The sequence below is a fragment of the Schistocerca cancellata genome, chromosome 2 (assembly GCF_023864275.1).
Source record: "Schistocerca cancellata isolate TAMUIC-IGC-003103 chromosome 2, iqSchCanc2.1, whole genome shotgun sequence".
Classification (NCBI taxonomy): Eukaryota; Metazoa; Arthropoda; class Insecta; order Orthoptera; family Acrididae; genus Schistocerca; species Schistocerca cancellata.
In genome coordinates, this window is record NC_064627.1 from 784,696,237 (window position 1) to 784,713,860 (window position 17,624).

Below are 17,624 nucleotides of genomic sequence, written 5' to 3' on the forward strand. Positions count from 1 at the left end.
GACCAAGTCCCATTCCTAATCTATTACATATGAAAACATTTGTGTTCGTCTTTCTCGCATTCACAGCGCCAGATTTGCACCTGGTGACCAAAATTAGAACTCATATTTTTCTAGTTTAGTCGGTACTGCAGTGCTGCATTAGCACATCTACCAAGTTTCGCTGCTCTATGATAATAACAACCCACACTGGACCGCTGTGAACAGCTGCACTATAATTGTAACCATCCCCGATCAGTGGTACAAGCATATGGCAGAAAAGGAAGTCGAAGGATCATATCAGAGAACATTGGAGGTGGAAATTCGTTTTTACATACACTATAAAAGCGTCGCCACAAAATTTGAGAGAGGAGTTTAGTGAAAAAGTACTGGGAAAGGTAAAATTAGCAGAGAGTGTGCAGGAGTGGTGGAAAATAAACGACTGGGAGACCGGTGTACTGACCCCACGCCTTCCACACTACATAAGTGACGTCATTTGCGGAGGATGACACGGCGGTCGGCCGGTACCGGTCGGTCTACTAGGACCTGTGGACGGACTTTGTTTTTAGCCCAGTTGTTTGATTCAACGATACTCCAGTCTTCGCTTCAAGTTGTACATTAGCTGTGTATAAAAACTGCAGTATTTGTTACAGCAACGGACGGACTCACCCTAACACTTGAAATGAGAAGTAAACATCTGTCAGAAATATACGAGGTGCGACAATAAAGTAATGAGACTGACGTGAAAAAAATATTGCTTACCGTTTTAGTCAAGTTTAGTGTTGTCTGTCAAGTTTAGTGTTGTCTCCGTCAAAGTAGTCCCCTTATGACTGCACACACTTCTTCCAGCACTTCTGCCATTGATGGTAACATTTCTGTAACTCATCTTCTGTAATATCCACCAAGACCCTCGTCACAGCTTTTTGGAAATCTTGTGTTGTTTGAAAATGGTGTGTCTTGACCGCCGTTTTGACTCTTGGAAATAGAAAAAAGTCCCACAGAGCGATATCTGGTGAATAAGGTGGCTGTGGTAGTATTGAAATTTGTTTTGAGGTTAAAAATTGCTGTACTGACAGAGCAGTATGGGATGGCGCATTTCTCATACCAAGATCTTCAGTTATCATTAGACGAACCGTTTCTCGATTGATGTTCAGGTCTTCTGCAATCATTTTCACGGATAATCTTGGATCAGATCGTACGAGTTCACGCACCCTGGCCAAGTTGACATCTGTCCGTGAGGTTGATGGTCGTCCACTGCGGTCTTCATCTTCAACATTCGTTCTGCCTTCACTAAACATTTTATGCCAACGAAAAACTTGAGCTCTTGACATAACCTCCTGTCCAAAAGCCTTCTGAAGCTTACCGTAAGTTGTCATGTTTTCACCCAATTTAACGCAAACAGAAATGGCATACCCTTGCGCAATATTATGCGGTTCCATTTCCATGTCGAGAGATACAAACACGTGTTAACTTAATACAGCACAACTCACAACTGAGCAGTTGCATAGATGTGCCACTTGGACTAGAAGCAGCTTATAGACCATGGTCAAAGATATTGTGCCTATGCAAGCCTGCAGGGTTGCCACATCTTGCAAAGAAAATCAGTCTCATTACTTTATTGTCGCACCTCGTAGGTCTTTTCAGTGAATTTGCTCAGCTGATATCATGGGATGATTTCACCACTTAATCGTGACAGCTTTCTGAAATAATGTAACTTGCTTTCATTATCTTTAAGGCCGTTCCTTATCAGTAATAAGGCATTAATTTTTGCTGTGTGCTTATACCCAGACCTCCTGTTGCGGAGGAAAAAGTTAATCGTCGAAAAGATTCTTCGAACTGAACCGTACTCCTCACAATTTTGTTCGGAAATCTACCAATATTAAGCGTCTTTTTACGAAACAATCTGTACACTCGTGTGGCAGCAGCAGTGATCATTTCGCTGTGCAAACTGATGGTAGTCCCCAGCTCATAATTTTCTGTTGTATGACTGACACGCTCGAATAAATATTCAATACATTCATACAGAAATATAGTAAAGTATAATTTTATTCTTCATGCCCATTATTCCGTGCGTAGCCACATTTTTAATGTAACCTCTGCTCTTTACACAGTTTGTACGTATTTAGATTGATGACGTAGAGTTATTGCCGACAAATTTTGTCTGCGGTCAAAGCGTGGAGTATTATCATTGCTCGGTTTAATTTATAAGGAGCTTAACAGCCACGGATCAACTACCAAGAGAAGCCAATAATCTTGAACTTTGACAGGTGACGCAAAGCCGATCAGAGGCACAAAATCTTGAGAGACGCTCTGAAATACTCAAGTAGTGCTGAGAACTTAATAGTGTAGATCGTAACGAGATAAGAGAGTTCGCAGAAAACTGGTTACTGTTGCAATACACAGTAGAGCCCATTATGTAAGTTGAAATCGCAGATATTTGACAATATTGCTGTTATCTTTGAAATGTGTTATTGAAAAAAAAAACGTACAAACGACCAGCCAGAAAACATTAGCAACCTGTAAAGATCGACAAATAGATATAAATATAATGTGAAGCTGTTCACTTCACAAAATGTAAAAATGAACTAGGCGTTAGTAATGCGAGTAGAATAGTCATGTCATATAAATTGCTAAGAGTAATGATACGTAGCTCATATGAAGTTTAACTGCTGTGTAGGCATAGTCGATTACAGCAGGTAACTACTCAGAACTGAAGGAGAGCCCCTAATTACTTCTTACGCAGAATTTGGGAATTCGACTAGAGTAGATCTCAGTGTCCAAGCGAGACATCCCTGTTGTGCAGCCGTTAGTGTCCATAACATAAACTTCTCGATGTATCGCTTTGTGGCGGTCGTATGAGTGACCCACTCGCCAACCAACACTTCAGACAGCGTGTAAGTTGATATCTACTGTCCATTAAAGTAAATTTATTACGGGTGATACAAAGACTGTCTGCTAATTAATTACAGCGATTTGTAAGCTTTGCTGTTTCTTGTTCTACTGGTGTGAGCACAGCTCTGCCACAGATGCTGTCTTCAAAGGTGTTACTGCCACGTACAATTCCTGGAAGGTCAGCATTCCGGCGGTGGTGAAAGAATATTGCTGTAGAACTCGTAGACCGAGAGATTTCAGGCAGTAGCTTTCGCCTGTGGACCACGTCTAGCTGCTTCTGGCTTGCAGCTTGCTGCCCGCAGTTCAGCTAAACAAACATTAATGTGATCCTTAGAGAATCAACATTAACTACCACTCTTTATTTAATGAGAGTAAATTGCAGAACTAGAGGATCTTAAGATGGGTTAATGAGTTAGAGGGGAAGTTGCATCTGATAGGATGTACATGTACGGGTATTACAGTTGATGTGCGGTGAAAAACGAAGACCAAATACAAGTAAAATATCGACATATGTTTTCTCAAAGAGAAAGAGGAAAGGATTTTAGATGTAGGCTTTGCGGTAGACAAGAAAATTAAGAAAAAATTACTATTAAAGGTATTGTAAAAATTGGCCTCAATACAAATATATGTTTTAGAAATAAATAAATAAAAGATAACGAAAATGGTTCAACTCTGTAAACCAATATGCTCGATTCTCACGATGAGATGGAATACCTCTAAAAACAATGACAGAAACTTAGGGTAAATCTTGGTACAAGTTGATAATGCGCGATATTAATGTAAAAATTGTGCCAAAATTAAAGAATGATTCTGTTGTGAGAAACTGGGTATGATGCCAGAAATGACAGAGGTGACACGTTCACAAAATTTGCCGAGACGAACAATGTGCTTGCCCTTAACATGTACCTCCAGAAGAAAACAAATGGAAAATACCATACAGAATTAAAAACCAAGTTAACTCTGTTTGACCAAATAATAAAGATATTGTGTTGGACGCTACTCTCTTATACTAATTTCAAATTTAAAGTGATCATAAACTAGTAAGCAGCTTTTTAGATTAGGCGACTCTGCATCCCATTCGGGTAACGATGGCTGTGGGAAACCCAGTAGTATTAGTGTAATATCCAAAGAAATCCACTCAACAGGTGAGTGTTAAAATGCTGTTAACTGCCGAAGCATTGGCAACAAAATGACAGAATTTGAAGCTCTCCTAAGCAGCAGTGAAGCTCACGGAAACGTGGATAAAATAAAAAGTTGACGGTAGTGAGATTTTTGGGAAAATTTAAGCATATACCGAAAGGATAATCTTAACTGGGACTGGAGGTGGTGTATTGGTCGCAGTAGACAAGAAACTCAAATCCGCCGAGATAGAAATTGAAGTTGCATGCGAACTTCAGAGAAAACCTAATTTCGCTTCTACGAAAGTTCCCTAATCATACTATAATTATCGGAGGAGTCTTCAACCATCCAACAGTCTGTTGTGATATATATAGTTTTGTTTTATTAGTGATAGGCGTGATAAGACATCCTGTGAAACATTTCTTCTCAGAAAACTACACTCCTGGAAATTGAAATAAGAACATCGTGAATTCATTGTCCCAGGAAGGGGAAACTTTATTGACACATTCCTGGGGTCAGATACATCACATGATCACACTGACAGAACCACAGGCACATAGACACAGGCAACAGAGCATGCACAATGTCGGCACTAGTACAGTGTATATCCACCTTTCGCAGCAATGCAGGCTGCTATTCTCCCATGGAGACGATCGTAGAGATGCTGGATGTAGTCCTGTGGAACGGCTTGCCATGCCATTTCCACCTGGCGCCTCAGTTGGACCAGCGTTCGTGCTGGGCGTGCAGACCGCGTGAGACGACGCTTCATCCAGTCCCAAACATGCTCAATGGGGGACAGATCCGGAGATCTTGCTGGCCAGGGTAGTTGACTTATACCTTCTAGAGCACGTTGGGTGGCACGGGATACATGCGGACGTGCATTGTCCTGTTGGAACAGTAAGTTCCCTTGCCGGTCTAGGAATGGTAGAATGATGGGTTCGATGACGGTTTGGATGTACCGTGCACTATTCAGTGTCCCCTCGACGATCACCAGTGGTGTACGGCCAGTGTAGGAGATCGCTCCCCACACCATGATGCCGGGTGTTGGCCCTGTGTGCCTCGGTCGTATGCAGTCCTGATTGTGGCGCTCACCTGCACGGCGCCAAACACGCATACGACCATCATTGGCACCAAGGCAGAAGCGACTCTCATCGCTGAAGACGACACGTCTCCATTCGTCCCTCCATTCACGCCTGTCGCGACACCACTGGAGGCGGGCTGCACGATGTTGGGGAGTGAGCGGAAGACGGCCTAACGGTGTGCGGGACCGTAGCCCAGCTTCATGGAGACGGTTGCGAATGGTCCTCGCCGATACCCCAGGAGCAACAGTGTCCCTAATTTGCTGGGAAGTGGCGGTGCGGTCCCCTACGGCACTGCGTAGGATCCTACGGTCTTGGCGTGCATCCGTGCGTCGCTGCGGTCCGGTCCCAGGTCGACGGGCACGTGCACCTTCCGCCGACCACTGGCGACAACATCGATGTACTGTGGAGACCTCACGCCCCACGTGTTGAGCAATTCGGCGGTATGTCCACCCGGCCTCCCGCATGCCCACTATACGCCCTCGCTCAAAGTCCGTCAACTGCACATACGGTTCACGTCCACGCTGTCGCGGCATGCTACCAGTGTTAAAGACTGCGATGGAGCTCTGTATGCCACGGCAAACTGGCTGACACTGACGGCGGCGGTGCACAAATGCTGCGCAGCTAGCGCCATTCGACGGCGAACACCGCGGTTCCTGGTGTGTCCGCTGTGCCGTGCGTGTGATCATTGCTTGTACAGCCCTCTCGCAGTGTCCGGAGTAAGTATGGTGGGTCTGACACACCGGTGTCAATGTGTTCTTTTTTCCATTTCCAGGAGTGTATTTAGAGCAGATAGTTAGGAACCTCACCATGTCCATATCGAAACTGGTATCAGCGACCGTGACGCAGTTGTGGTAACGATGATTACCATAGTACAAAGGACAACTAAAACAAGCAAACAGATGTTCAAGTTCAGTAAACAAGATAAAAAAAACCGGTACTGTCATGTCTCAGTGAAGGACTTGAAACTTTGTACAGGGCAGAAGCACATAGAGTAACTATGGCTAAAGTTTAAAAGAATAGTGAAATTTCTTTATTTAAATGTGTGAATCTGTACTTAAATTGCTGAATGACTGAGAAGATGAAACTTCTACGTCATTTGATTCTGAAACAGCTGAGTAAAACTGAACGTACTGAGCCTACTTTCTCTTTGCTTTTTCTTATCATGTCAACACTGACCCACAATATTCTAGCGCAACGCAATGTGACTGCTCAAAAAAAAGAAAAAAATAAATAAATAAAAAAATTACAACCTGACTTCAAATAATTAATACAAAAGAATGGTCCTGAATAAGAAGCAATCCTGACAATAACCTATACATTTCATTAAGCACTTACCTCACAAAAATCTTAATTACGCGAACTACTGAAATACAGCGAGCGTCAAATACTGCCAGCTAAATAAAAGACTCTAACTACTAAAGCCAATAACTACTAATAGTCATGTGGTTAGCAAAGGAAAGATTTTGTTGCAAACCAAATAATGTATTTTTTACCTTAATAATGTAACATCCAGTTCAAACACGAATATAAATCGTCATTGACATCCAGTACAAAGATATATAATCATGAATAATTTGCAGTCTCCAAGTCGGATACTTCCAGATCGTTAGCCTACGCTAACACTTCAGACCTCTACCCTCCATCAGTGCTAACTTGTCACATTTAACATCCATCACTGCTGGCTGTTCACCTTCAACTGCCCAACAGTACTTCATCTGGCGACTAGCTTCCAACAACCGAGTCCGACCAGCCACAGAGTCTCCTACAAAGTGCAGATCCAATGCAAAGCGCTACACAGCGCTGCCAACACAGAAGCAGCCCACTTACAATAGTTGACCATGCGCTTAATAAATATGTACCCAGTAGAACGGTTGGTGATGGGAGGTACCCCCCCCCCCCCCCCCCATGGTATAAAGTTGCTGCAAAGAACTTCTAAAGAAACAGAGGCTACTGCGTAATAGGTGTAAAATAAAGCATATGACTATAGACAGAGACGAATAGACAGCGTTTGGCCATCAGGAAAGCATTGTGTGAATCCTTCAATGACTACCGTAGCAGCACACTGTCAGGTCACGTTTCACAAAACGCAAAGAAATTCTGCTCGTATGTGAAGGCTGTTAGTGGCACCAAATTTAGTGTCCAGACACTCGTGGACGAGGTAAGAACTGAAACTGTGGATAGCAAAACAAAAACGGAAGTGCTTAACTTCGTTTTCAAATGTTCCTTTACAGATGCAATCCGCGAGTATTGCTTCATTTTAATTCTCGTACCACTGGAAAGATGAGTGAAACAGATATGTGTCCCATTGAGAAACACCTAAAATCGTTAAAACTGAACAAAACTCCACGACCGGATGAAATCCCTATCAGATTCTCTACCCAATTGCAGCTGGGTTAGGCCCTCTGTTAACTATAATCTGTCGAAGAGCCCTTGAATAAAAAACCTGGCACAGTAGTCCGAAGAAAATGCAAGTCACACATGTAAAGAAGAAGGGCAACAGAAGTTATCCACAGAACTGCCGTCCAGTACCCTTGACATCCATATGTTGTAAAATGTTAGAACATATTCTGAGCTTACACACGATGACGTATCTCGAATAGAACGACCTCTTCTGTGCCAACCAGCACGAATTTCGAAAATATCGGTCATGTGAAACCCAACTCGCATATTCTCACACGACATACTGAAAGCCATGATCAAGGCAGTCAGGTAGATACATTATTTTTCGATTTCCGAAAAGTATTTGACTCAGTACCACATCTAAACTTATCAAAAGTATGATAGTATGGGGTATCATGTGAGATTTGTGAACAGACTGAGGATTTCCTGGTAGGGGGGGACGCAGCATATTATCTTGCACGGAGAGGCACCCACAGATGTAAAGGTAACCATGGGTGCACCACAAGGAAATGTGTCGGCTCCCTTGCTGTTCACGTTATGTCTTAATGACCTAGCGGATATTATTTACAGTAACCTCAAACTTTTCGCAGACAATGCGGTTATCTGTAATGAAGAAACTGCACCAAGTTCAGTCACATGATAATAAGATTTCAAAGTGGTGCAACTTGCTGCAAGTGTTCAGAATTGTAAATTTGTCCACTTCACAAAACGAAGAAAGGTAGTATCCTATGACTATTATATCACTGAGTCACAATTTGAATCGGTAAATGCATACAAATACGTGGGTGCCATACTTTGTAGGAACGTGAAATGGAACCACCACATCGGCTCAGTCGTGGCTAGAGCAGGTGGCAGACTTTGGTTTATTGGTAGAATACTAGGGAAATGCAATCTCTACTAAGGAAACCGCTTACAAATCATTCGTGCGACCCACCCTAGAATACTGCTCAAGTATCAGATAGGCTATTGAACATTTACAGAGAAGGGCAGCACAAATGCCGCAGGTTTGTTTAACCCGAGGGACAGAGATGTTAAAAAAAATAAACTGGCAGACTCGTGAAGACAGATGTAAACTGTTCGAGGAAGCCTACTTACAAAGTTTCAGGAACTGGCTTTGAATGATGACTCTAGGATCCTATAGAGATCGTGAGAACAAGATCAGACTTATTGCAGCACGCACAGATATGTAAAAAAATCATTCTTCCTGCGCTCATTCTTCCTGCGCTAAAAGCCCGAATAATTGGTACAATGGGTTGTACCCTCTACCATGCACTTCACAGTGGTTTGCAGAATAGGGATATGGTTGCATAGTAAAAACAGAGACAATGCTAGAAAGAAACAAACTCATCGGACCGGGCGTCCTAATCGTAGATTACGAGAAATTATTTAAGAATATGGAGGTAGGCCTACAGGAGATTAAATGAAGCGAGACCTGCAGACGTAGCCGGAAGGTGCAGATATTTAACAAATGTAAGTGTGCAAAATAGCAAAAGGTGTAGCAGGTAGAAAGGAAGCCAACCAAATCTCACGTGGAACTAGGCCAAGACCATAATCTATTACAGCAGATATGGCTTTACTTGGAGCAAAATCGATATAAAGAGGGGCTTTCAAAATTGTTCACAAGAAATCTGCGGAGGAAGACTATTTCCCCGGACTGATTTCTATAATCATAAAAAAGGATACAAACAAGAAGTAAAAAAAAACTATAAACCTGCCACCTCCTCTCTGAAGTATACGAGTTATTCACTAAAATTATCAACAGCAACACTGAGAAAACCTTGGCTTTTAATCGAGCAGGTGAAAAATCTGGTTTCAGAAGTGGATACAGCCCGGTGGATAATTTTCAAGCCATAAAAGAAATCACAGAATAGCGCAGCGTGGATGAATAACGACATTACCCACAATTCTGAGAAAGCTTTTGAGAGTTTCGACAAAATTTGTATCAACAGTCGTTTTTAAGCAGTGCGTCGATTCAACGTATGTTGTGTATTTTCACTGGGATGTACAGAGCAGCTATAAATGATTTATTCATTTTCAAATTTTCATTTTCTAAAGTATTACATGTACAAAAATGATTGATGCATGAATAGAATCATACACTAACGGAGTTTTCTTTGAGCCCACTAGCTGGTTTTAATGGTTAAGAGTGCAGTGCCTTGACAAAATGGCGACAAAGCAAGAAAAGAATTTTTGAGTTGGGATATACGAGATGTTTCTGTTGCTACGGTGCAGTGAGCATTCAAAAAGAATTGTCGAAAAGAACCTCCATGTAAACAGAAAGGTACCGGTCGACAGAGAGTGCCAAATGCAATCATGGAGAGACTGAGCAAAGTTTTGAACGCGGTCCAAAAAAATCAACGATCCGCACAAGCCACGAACTTGGTTAATGCAACAAACTGTGTGAAAAATTTTGCGACGAATGTTACATTTCAAACTGAACCTTCTGCAGCTCGTGCAACAATCGAAACCGGTAGATTATGGCCTGCGCCTTCGATTTCACATTACAGTGCAGGAAGTCCTTCAGGATCAATATTTTGCCTCCAAGCTGATATCCAGCGACGAAGCTACCTTCCATTTCTCTCTAAAGGTTAATCCCCACTACGTGAGTGTTTGGGGCACTGAAAGTCCTCATGAAATTGTGGACGAGATTCTCCGGAAGTTACTGTTTCCTTTGCAGTGCCTCAGACTATAGGGCCGTTTTTCTTCTGTGAGAAGACTGTGACGGGTGCGTCTTACCTTGATATGTTGCTAATTCCGAGAATCTCATCTTCCAACAAGACGGGGCATCCACTCATTGGAGCATCAATGTTCCTCGATACCTATACGACGCATTTCCGCATCGCTAGATTGGGCCTAGTGTGAAGATGATTTTCCTCTTTTCCCATGCCCCCCCCCCCCATGTCACCTGACATTTACAGCTTGTGGCTTTTCCCTTTGATGGTACATTAAGGACCGTGTTTACGTACCACTACTGCCAAGAATACTGGAACAGCTCAGAGAATGCATCGACGCTGCTATGATGACCATTGACAGGTTGTTGATACATAAGATGTGGAACAAACTTGACTATTGCCAGGATGTGTTGTATGACCAGGGAAGCACTCGTAGAACATTTGTAGAGTGTAAAATGACAACTTGGAAGTTTATGGTTCTGTGCATACATCAGTCATGCTTGTGACATATAATACTTTGGAAAATATAGAGCTTTGGAAACGAATGAATTATTTACAGTAGCCTGTATTTTGAGATGTCTGTGGTCAAAGGTAATATTTGTATAATTATCAGACCTGAAGGCCTACATTAAGTCTTCCCCTCAGGTGACAGTCTTTTTTTTTTATCACGATTGGGATATAAAGTACCCTCTACATCTCAAGAGGTATTCTCGTAGAGGTCGTGATGGTGACTATTTGAGGTAGAATTATTGAAGGTGAATGGAAGACATAGCCGTTGCATTCTTAAAAAAAAATGCAATTCACATTTCAAGGAAATAGCATACAACACGCTAGTGCGAAAGTTCTAGAGTATTGTTCCAGTTTGAGGAGTCATTATCAGGCAGGCGCGACGACAGACCTCCAACGAATCCCAAGGTTCGCTACTAGGATCATAACAAATTGGTTTAGCCCATTTGAAAGTGTAACAGAAATACTTTGGGAACTTAAATGAGTAACCTTGGTAGAAAGACGTTCTCGCGAAACCTTGTTTGATGCACTGAAAGAACGTGTATTCGACGGACTGTGCCACCATTGTGCTGCCACCAAATAAATACGGAATACTAGCTGAGTACCCGACGTTGCCCAGGTATGTATTTACTGCAGTCTTCGATTAGTCATGTCATTCTTCACCCTCACTCTGCCCATCTCTTCCTTTAGACCCTCTCGTCCATCTCCTCCCTTTCTATGCCCTCCACCCACACCCCGACAAATGTCCATCTACTTGTCCCCCTCTTTCTGTCCGTCTGTTCCTCCGCCTCTATACATCTCAACCTACCGCTCTCTTTATCCATCTGCACCTCCCCCTCTTTCCATCTGCCCCTCTATCCATCTCCTCCTCCCCCTCTCTGTTCATCTTCTCCTCCCCCTCTGTCCATCTGCTCCTCCCTCTCTATCCAGCTGCTCCTTCCCACTCTGTCCATCTTCTCATTCTCCCCCCACCTCTAATTCCATCTCCTCTTCCTCCCCCCCTCCTCTGTAATGCCATCTCATCCTCTCCCTGTCAGTCTTCTCCCCTCTAAACCTGTTCATCTCCTGCTCTTCCCTTTATCATCCATTTTGCCTCTCCCCCCTCTCTGTTCACAATCTCCTGTATCTCTCCCACCCCTGCATGTCCATCTCCTTCTCTCCCCTATCAGTGTCCATGTCCTGTCCCCCCCCCCCCCTCTGTCTGTCCATCTCCTCCTCCTCCCTCTTCTCTCTGCACATTAACATCCTCACCCCAATAGGGGAGAGGTAGTACTTACCCCTACAGTATGTTTTTCCAGATCGTAACTAGCATGTGTACCAAATTTTGAAAATAATTGCAGGGGCTTAGCATCAGCTTTTTAACTTTGGCTTTTCCTGCGTTCGTACATGTAAAATATATTTCAAATACATTTAACATACTTGTAGCCGTATTTCACCTCTCTCTGTAGCAAACTTAACCATGCAGTTTAGTTTTCACGGAGCTCAATGTTTATGGTTCAAATGGCTCTGAGCACTATGGGACTTAACAGCTGCGGTCATCAGTCCCCTAGAACTTAGAACTACTTAAACCTAACTAACCTGAGGACATCACACACATCCATGCCCGAGGCAGGATTCGAACCTGCGACCGTAGCAGTCGCGCGGTTCCGGACTGCGCGCCTAGAACCGCGAGGCCACCGCGGCCGGCCTCAATGTTTATGACGTCATATCTCCTGAATTATGAGTCTTACAGTGACAGAAATTTTATTGTATATTCAGTGTCGCGAATACAATTAGTAGTAAAGAAATAATAAATTAAAATATCATGGTTCATGCAGCAGTTTTACTGCACTAACAGCAGGAATGTAGTAAGCAATAAACATTTTCTCTCTAATCACTTTGTGGGGGTTGTCAGCGAGAAAAAGTATCGCAAAGGTTTGAAGTCGTGTCTCAAAAAAATGTTCAAATGTGTGTGAATTCTTATGGGACTTAACTGCTGAGGTCATCAGTCCCTAAGCTTAGCCGGCCGGAGTGGCCGTGCGGTTCTAGGCGCTACAGTCTGGAACCGAGCTACCGCTACGGTCGCAGGTTCGAATCCTGCCTCGGGCATGGATGTGTGTGATGTCCTTAGGTTAGTTAGGTTTAATTAGTTCTAAGTTCTAGGCGACTGATGACCGCAGAAGTTAAGTCGCATAGTGCTCAGAGCCAGCCCTAAGCTTACACACTACTTAACTTATCCTAAGGACAAACACACACACCCATAGCCGAGGGAGGACTCGAACGTCCGCCGGGACCAGCCGCACAGTCCATGACAGTAGCGCCTCAGACCGCTCGGCTAATCCCGAGCGGCTGAAGTCATGTCTAAAGTTCGTTGCAAGTCGCCAAGTGCTCCCATTCTCAAATACTGAATGAAGTATGGGTATTCGCGCATCGTGGACTACACTGCTTATCCACCATGCACCCCGACCTCTTCGATAGGAAGGTAATTCTTACTCCCACAGCGATTCTTTGAAGACGGTAAGTGAAATGTGTACCAAGTTTGATCGAAATCGATCCAGTAGTTTAGGAGGAGTGTATACATCAGTGGATGTTTATAATACGCAACATAATACGCGAACATTTACACTTCTGACGTGCGTAGAAGCGAAAGGAAAGAATGTGTGATTGCATAACAATCCAGGGGTGCTAGTAATGCGTTGAGCCACGTGCTGGCGGCGCCCGTGGTGCGCCCTGCGGAGGCTGAGTCACGGCGCGGCGCGGCGCGCTGAGTCCGCGGGCTGCCCCGCCGCACCGCGATAACGCGGGTGGGGGCCGAGTCCGCACTCACGTGTGCCGCCGCAGTCGCGTGCCTGCGTAACCTCCGGCACTGACCAGCAGCCGGCGTCGTTCAGTGCGGCCACACACTCGCTGCCGAGCGGACTCCGACACGCGCCAGCCGCCCGCCGCGCCACTGTGCGCTACAGCCGCTCGCCGCTCGCCGCCGCCTCCAACTCAGGTAACCGCTGCGTCGCGGCGGCGCAACAGTTGTTACCTACCAGGGAGCGCTCGCACGTCGGTGCGTACTGATCAGAATGTTGCGATGTATACCGTTAGCCACTTGAAACGTGCTCTCTGTCACCGTCAGGGCTGACAGAGACCTGAGAGCGAATAGTACCTTACTTCTTACGACTCTGGCCTTCCATTGGCGAAGTTACGCGTTGCCAATGTCTGAATGCCGAAACGTTCTGTTATTCATTGTGCGTTTAAATATTTATCGGCAGGTTATATAGTGTCTTTTCTGTCCAGCTACAACAGTAGTACATCTTGATTTCAATATTCGTTTACTCTAAAGCCTATTTCAATTCCTTTTCTGGAACAGATAAATTTTTCGTTACTTTGTGTGACTCCGCAGGCTTTCGCGTCGTGAGAGACTCTTCGGGTTTGCTGCGGGAACTAAAATCAACTCGATTTAATATTTCGGCGATCTAAGTGTTCGCCATCTCCAGGAGAACGCTACTTCTGCTGCTGAGTCCCGCTGAGAACTGCAAATCGACGTCCTATATAGGCCTCAGTACCGTTTCGTTACTTTGTTTATTGCCTGGAGAATGTAAAGTAATAATAGTTCTTTCAATGTCCATCAATTATAAAAATGTAGATGTGTGATAGCAGTTTCAGTTCAAGGTAAGAAGTAATGGAAGGTGATAGGGATTGAACGTCCTATTAATTACGAAAACGGATCACCCTCGCGTCCACCTCGTGTGATTCAGGAAAGCCAGTCAGAAAGGCCAGGACTCTGTTCGTCCAACACCTACGTACGGTGGCTTAGCCGGCCGCTGTGGCCAAGCGGTTCTAGGCGCTTCTGTCCGGAACCGCGCTGCTGCTGCGCTCGCAGGTTCGAATCCTGCCATGAGGCTGTGTGTGATGTGTCCTTACGTTAGTTAGATTTAGGTAGTTCTAACTCTATGGAACTGATGACCTCAGATGTTAAGTCCCATATTGCTTAGAGCCATTTGAACGGTGGCTTAACTACTGTTTCAATTGCTCTGTGGGCTGGAGACCCCAATATAGACTTGTTATTGATGTCTCAAATCCGAAATTCATAAACAGTAATTTTCCAGCCCTCCCTTCCGCAAAAATTTTAAAACAGGCTATAACGTTACACACTTTAACACCTTCGACTCATATTGCTGTAACAGGCATAATTAAAAGTGTATAAAGGAATTACAAAGATTGCACTAATACAATAACTATCACAGTTCCACAGTTTTCCAGACAGTGAAAAACCATTTGAAAAATACTGCTGAAAAATGTGAAAAATTATTTGGTTATTTTTTAAATATTTCCCTTTTTCTATTTGTGCGATGTGAAATTTTTGTGACATCTTTTCCTTGAAAGCACAACAACAAGAAAATAGGAAGCAGAACTGCAGTTTTCGAAGGGTGACTATTTCTGTTGACGAAGTATACCACTGGGCGGTACCGCTTGCACAGAGCACTGAGAACAGAGAGCATGCCGCTTTCTTTGTTTCAAGAAGAGCCTAGACACAGGGACAAACAGTGATTAAGGGTTAACTTCCACCCCACGACGAGCTCATTAGCAACCAGATGGGAGAAGGTAATCGACCGTGTACGTCTTAATAGAACCATCCCTGCATTCACTTATACAGCTTAGAAAACCACGGAAAAACGAAAATCTTGATGGTCCCACGGGAAGTTGAACCGCTGTCCTCCCGTATGCGAGTCATTTGTCTTAGCAATTCATCACGTTTCTCGGTGAGTGCCCGAACAAAACTTTAGGAAATTTATTTAATTCAAGCATCAATAGACATTAAGGGAAGGAAATTTATACATTCAGCTACACCCAAGATCCACGAACCACCACCGAAATGACCTAATAACATACAGTTTAACAAATAAATAAACAATTCTAAAATATTTCTGAAAGAAAACTACAAATTGTGCGCGTGCTAAAGCTTTTATTTTTCTTAGTTTCTCATCAACCTGTTTCCGTATTACAAGGTCGTCATCGGCCAACAGGTTACCGATGGAAATGATATTACACTGGTGAAGAAAATGTACTACAACCGAATGATGTATTGGAAATCTTTGACGTCAGTACCATGCACGACCGAGCGAGGTGGCGCAGTGGTTAGACGCTGGACTCGCATTCGGGAGGACGACGCTTCAATCCCGCGTCCGGCCATCCTGATGTAGGTTTTCCGTGATTTCCCTAAACCGCTCCAGGCAAATGCCGGGATGGTTCCTTTGAAAGGGCACGGCCGACTTCCTTCCCCATCCTTCCCTAATCCGATGAGACCGATGACCTCGCTGTCTGGTCTCCTTCCCCAAACAACCCAACCCAAGTACCATGCAATGATGTACATACGTCGGGGTGAGGGATAGGAGAGGTGCTGCGTCTTCACTAACTTTCCGCTTTCCACATCTAGTATGCAGGAATATTATTGAAGAACAGACCGCAATCATTTTTGTAATTTCTATCACTGTACTGCCTTACTTTCTCACCGAGCGAGGTGGTACAGTGGTTAGCATACTGGACTCGCATTCGGAAGGACGACGGTTCAAACCCGCTTCCGGCCACCCTGATTTAAGTTTACCGTGATTTCCCTAAATCGCTTCAGGCAAATGCTTGGTTGGTTCCTTGCAAATGATACGGCCGAATTCCTTCCCTAACCCATGACCTCGCTGTTTGGTCTCTCTCCCCCCCCCCCCCCCCAGAAAAAAAAAACCAACCAAGCAACTGACCTTAGTTTCTGCATCAGATCGTAGCTTAGCGAGTTTTCCAAAACGTTCTACCACCCAAAATACTTGTAACATTTCAGACCCACCCATATGAACATAGTTATTACCTAAGAATAAAAACTCAACTGTCAGTGGTATAAAATAAAATTATCGACACGTTCAACAATCACTATTCTTTTATCTTAAAAAGGAGACTAAATACCAGACGTGATGTGCCTCTCATATTGTAGTTGGTTCGAAAATAATTCCATTGATTACAGACTTTATTTGTTATCGGTGGTATGAGAGATACGTGAAAGTGAGGGTGTTTTGTATCTAACCATATTTAATGGGCAACAGAAAACCAGACGAACACCACCTTCGATCTTACCTTAGACAACACATTCTAGATGTCATCGATCTTTTATTTCAGTTGCCCGTGAATTACCCAATACCACAAGATGAAACTCTGTAGCGACTCCTTCTTCACCAAAAAGTAAACTATTCTGCTAAATGTGACGTACAGGACCTGTCAAATAGTGTAGTTTATCTGAGTCTCTAAAAAAGGTTTTGAAATATAGCACAAAATACTGCCTCACTCCTCCCACCTTTTCTGAAGAGGTTGATGATTAATCCAGTAACAGATGTTGTGTACTTGAACTATCACAACTTAAGTATTAAGCTCGCTCGGCACGTTGCTATACTCTGCCTCAAATTTCCTCTGCACTATTGGTGTTGGTATCTCATGGAACCAGCAGACACTGAGCTTTTTATTGATTTTTCAACACTTTCATTTTCAGTTTCCTAACCATCAATCACTATAATACCTGATGTGACTCTTCAAGCTTTCCCTGCTTTGTTCACTGTAATGCGTGTTTCATATCTGTCGTAAATGTAGCAGGCATTTAAAAATACTTATAATAAGGAAAAGACGTTCGAGGCACCATATACATTACTCAACAATGTCGTCCATTGTATTTATACCTGTCCAAAGGGGTCCGCCGCTCGTGGTCTCGCGGTAGCGTTCTCGCTTCCCGAGCACGGGGTCCCGGGTTCGATTCCCGGCGGGGTCAGGAATTTTCACCTGCCTCGAGATGACTGGGTGTTTGTGTTGTCCTCATCATTTCATCATCATCTAGGAAACGTGGCGAAATTGGACTGAGCAAAGATTGGGTAATTGTACGGGCGCTGATAACCACGCAGTTGAGCGCCCCACAAACCGAACGTCATCATCATCATACCTGTCCAAAGAAAAACTTAATTACAGTCAGTACTGCCGG

At 43.8% G+C, this 17,624-nt stretch overlaps 1 protein-coding gene across 3 annotated transcripts in view; it reads left to right on the forward strand.

Moving 5' to 3' along the window:
• The window catches only part of LOC126162638 (sialin-like), a 437,975-nt gene that overhangs the window by 195,158 nt on the left and 225,193 nt on the right, over positions 1–17,624 (forward strand). The window contains exon 1 of one of the 3 annotated variants that reach the window (XM_049919269.1): positions 13,503–13,622. The exons of the other annotated variants lie outside the window; for them this stretch is intronic. The gene's annotated coding sequence lies outside the window, so the exon portion shown is untranslated. Of the gene's footprint in view, positions 1–13,502; positions 13,623–17,624 lie in introns of those variants that run through there. 3 annotated transcript variants of the gene reach the window in all.